Here is a 5,224-nt window from a genome sequence, read left to right on the forward strand (position 1 = left end):
AGTGAGTGAGAGAGTGAGTGAGTGGAGAGTGAGAGAGTGAGAGCAGGTGAGCGAGTGAGTGAGTGAGAGTGAGTGAGTGAGTGAGAGAGTAAGTGAGAGAGTGAGTGAGATAGTGAGAGAGTGAGAGAGTGAGAGAGTGAGTGAGAGTGAGAGAGTGAGTGAGAGAGTGAGTGAGTGATGAGAGTGAGAGAGTGAGTGAGTGAGAGTGAGTGAGAGAGTGAGTGACTGAGTGAGAGAGTGAGAGAGTGAGAGAGTGAGAGAGTGAGAGAGTGAGTGAGTGAGTGAGAGAGTGAGTGAGTGAGAGTGAGTGAGTGAGAGTGAGTGAGAGAGTGAGTGAGAGAGTGAGTGAGTGAGAGTGAGGAGAGAGAGAGTGAGTGACTGAGTGAGAGAGTGAGTGAGTGAGAGAGTGAGGATGTTTCGATGGTGGTGGTGGTGGTACCTCCAGCTCATTGATGAGTTCCTGAAAACTCAGCAGTAGCTGCAGCTGCTGCCTGAGCCCCCCCTCATCAGTCTGCGTGTCCACTAGGGACATGATGTCAAGCCGGCACCTGTGGGGGAGATGGGGGGGGGGGCCGCTAGGCGTGTGCCAACACCCCACGCTGCCAATGCTGAACACTTTGCTATACACTACTATACACTACTATACACTATTCACTACACTACTATAGACTACACGATTATACACTACACTACTATACACTACTATACACTACACTACTATACACTACACACTACACTACACACTACACTATCCACTACACTAAGATACACTACACTATACACTACACACTACACTATACTACACTACACACTACACACTACACTACACACTACACACTACACTATCCACTACACTAAGATACACTACACTATACACTACACACTACACTATACTACACTACACACTACACTACTATACACTACACACCAGAGGTGGGACAAAGTCATTGTTATGCAAATCCAAGTCGAGTTGCAAGTCTTTGTACATTTTGCCGAGTCGAGTCTGAAGTCATCAAATTCATGACTCGAGTCCAAGTCACATGACTCGAGTCCACACCTCTGCTACACACTACACTACACTATCCACTACACTATTATACAATACACTATACACTACACTATTGTTACTACACTACACTAAGATACACTACACACTACACTAAGATACACTATACACTACACACTACACTACACACTACACTAAGATACACTACACTACTATACACTATACTAAGATACACTACACACTACACTAAGATACACTATACACTACACTAAGATACACTACACTACTATACACTATACTAAGATACACTACACACTACACTAAGATACACTATACACTACACACTACACTAAGATACACTACACTACACACTACACTACTATACACTATACACTACACTAAGATACACTACACTACACACTACATTAAGATACACTACATTATACACTACACTAAGATACACTATACACTACACACTACACTAAGATACACTACATTATACACTACACTAAGATACACTACACTACACACTACATTAAGATACACTACATTATACACTACACTAAGATACACTATACACTACACACTACACTAAGATACACTACATTATACACTACACTAAGATACACTATACACTACACACTACACTATACACTACACTAAGATACACTATACACTACACACTACACTATACACTACACTAAGATACACTATACACTACACACTACACTACACTAAGATACACTACACACTACACACTACATTATACACTACACACTACATTATACACTACACTAAGATACACTATACACTACACACTACACTATACACTACACCAGAGGTGGGACAAAGTCATTGTTATGCAAGTCCAAGTCGAGTCTGAAGTCATCAAATTCATGACTCGAGTCCAAGTCACATGACTCGAGTCCACACCTCTGCACTACACACTACACTACACTATTATATACTAGTATACTACACTATACACTACACTAAGATACACTACACTACACACTACACTATACACTACACTAAGATACACTACATTATACACTACACTAAGATACACTATACACTACACACTACACTAAGATACACTACACACTACACTATACACTACACTATTATATACTAGTATACTACACTATACACTACACTATACACTAGTGCTGTACTAGTACACTACACTATACACTACACTAAGATACACTACACTATACACTACACTATTGTTACTACACTACACTACACACTATACACTACACACTACACACTACACTATACACTATACACTACACACTACACTACACACTACAGAACGGGGCGACTCACGCTTCATGATCCTTCAGCTCGGCAAAGCGCGCCAGCAGCTTCTGGCGCTCCATCTCCGACTGAGGCGGTGCCAGGGAGAGGGGCAAAGGGGTCCAGTGAGAAGCCACACAGCACACACACGCACACACACGCAGCACACACACCCACACAGCACACTCACGCACTCACACACAGCACACACACTCACACAGCACACACGCACTCACTCACAAAGCACACACTCACTCACACACAGCACACACTCACTCACACACAGCACACACTCACTCACACACAGCACACATTCACTCACTCACACACACACTCACACACACTCACACAGCACACACGCACTCGCTCACACAGCACACACGCACTCGCTCACACAGCACACACGCACTCACTCACACACACACACACTCGCGCACACACACACACTCGCGCACACACACACACTCGCACACACACACGCTCATACACACGCACACACACTCGCTCACTCATACACACGCTCACACACACACACACCACTCGCACTCTCGCACTCTCACCCACTCACCACCCACCCACTCACCACTCACTCACCAGGATGACCTTCTCACACATTCACCACGCACTCTCACACACTCACCACTCACTCTCACACACTCACACACTCACACACTCGCACACTCTCACCCACCCACCACCAGACTCACCACACACTCACCAGGATGACCTTCTCACACTCTCACCCACTCACCCACTCACTCACCACTCACCACCACCACTCACCAGGATGACCTTCTCACACTCTCACCCACTCACTCACCACTCACCACCACCACCCACCAGGATGACCTTCTCATACACTCACCACTCACTCTCACACACTCACCACTCACCACTCACACACTCACACGCTCACCACTCTCACACTCTCACCACTCACACTCACCACCCACTCACCACCCACCAGGATGACCTTCTCATACACTCACCACTCACTCTCACACACTCACCACTCACCACTCACACACTCACACGCTCACCACTCTCACACTCTCACCACTCACACTCACCACCCACTCACCACCCACCAGGATGACCTTCTCATACACTCACCACTCACTCTCACACACTCACCACTCACACACTCACACGCTCACCACTCTCACACTCTCACCACTCACACTCACCACCCACTCACCACCCACCAGGATGACCTTCTCACACACTCACCACTCACACACTCACACACTCACCACTCACCAACACCACTCACCAGGATGGCCTCAACCACTCACCACCCACTCACCCACTTACACTCTCACACTCTCACCCACTGACCCACTCACCACCATCACCACCACCACCACCCACCAGGATGACCTTCTCACACACTCACCACTCACCCACTCACCACACTCACCACTCACACACTCCCCACTCACACTCACCACCACCACTCACCACACTCACCCCCCACACCCTCACCACCACCACTCACCAGGATGACCTTCTCGCACTCTCACCCACTCACCACTCACACACTCACCCACTCACCCACTCACACACTCACCACTCACACCCACTCACCACCCGCTCACCACCCGCTCACCACCACCACTCACCAGGATGAGCTTCTCACGCACTCACCACTCACCACTCACCCACTCACCACTCACACTCACCCCACTCACACTCACCACCACCACTCACCACACTCACCCCCCACACCCTCACCACCACCACTCACCAGGATGACCTTCTCGCACTCTCACCCACTCACCACTCACACACTCACCCACTCACCCACTCACCACTCACACCCACTCACCACCCGCTCACCACCCGCTCACCACCACCACTCACCAGGATGAGCTTCTCACGCACTCACCACTCACCACTCACACACTCACCACTCACACACTCCCCACTCACACTCACCCCACTCACACTCACCACCACCACTCACCACACTCACCCCCCACACCCTCACCACCACCACTCACCAGGATGACCTTCTCGCACTCTCACCCACTCACCACTCACACACTCACCCACTCACCCACTCACCACTCACACCCACTCACCACCCGCTCACCACCCGCTCACCACCACCACTCACCAGGATGAGCTTCTCACGCAGGTGCGCCGTGTGATCCACAGACACCTGCAGCTCCCTGCTCAGCTGGGCGTTGGCCTCGTGCAGACTCCGGTTTCGCTCCAGCACCGACTGCACGCTGGCGGCCTGTCCCTCACCACCGCTGATGATGGTGCCAACACGAGGGGGGGGGGGGGCATGGGGGGGGTGGGGGAACGTCAGAAGAGACCCATAGAGATACACAGAGACCCATAAAGACCCATAAAGATACACAGAGACCCATAAAGACCCATAGAGATACACAGAGACACAAAGACCCATAGAGATACAGAACCACACAGAGACCCATAGATACACACAGAGACCCATAGAGATACACAGAGACCCACAGAGACCCACAGAGACACACAGAGACCCATAGATACACACAGAGACCCATAAAGATACACAGAGACCCATAAAGATACACAGAGACCCATAAAGACCCATAGAGAAACACAGAGACCCATAGAGAAACACAGAGACCCATAGATACACAGAGACCCATAGAGATACACAGAGACCCACAGAGACCCATAGATACACACATAGACCCATAGAGACACACAGAGACCCATAAAGACCCATAGAGACACACAGAGACCTGTAGATACACAGAGATACACACAGAGAGACACAGAGAGACACAGAGAGACACACAGAGACACACAGAGAGACACAGAGAGACACAGAGAGACACAGAGAGACACACAGAGACACACAGAGAGACACAGAGAGACACACAGAGAGACACAGAGAGACACAGAGAGACACAGAGAGAC

At 49.2% G+C, this 5,224-nt stretch overlaps 1 long non-coding RNA gene across 1 annotated transcript; it reads right to left on the reverse strand.

Annotated features, from left to right (window-relative positions):
* Positions 1–378: 378 nt before the first annotated feature.
* On the reverse strand, positions 379–4,583 carry LOC133339557 (uncharacterized). The gene is made up of 3 exons (XR_009754745.1): positions 4,428–4,583; positions 2,339–2,397; positions 379–548 (listed from the first exon to the last, which is right to left on the reverse strand). It is a non-coding gene; the product is annotated as an uncharacterized LOC133339557 (long non-coding RNA).
* Between the last annotated feature and the right edge of the window lie 641 nt (positions 4,584–5,224).

Source organism: Lethenteron reissneri, unplaced genomic scaffold (assembly GCF_015708825.2).
Source record: "Lethenteron reissneri isolate LAM-NWPU_2019-01 unplaced genomic scaffold, ASM1570882v1 scaffold_190, whole genome shotgun sequence".
NCBI classification, from domain to species: Eukaryota; Metazoa; Chordata; class Hyperoartia; order Petromyzontiformes; family Petromyzontidae; genus Lethenteron; species Lethenteron reissneri.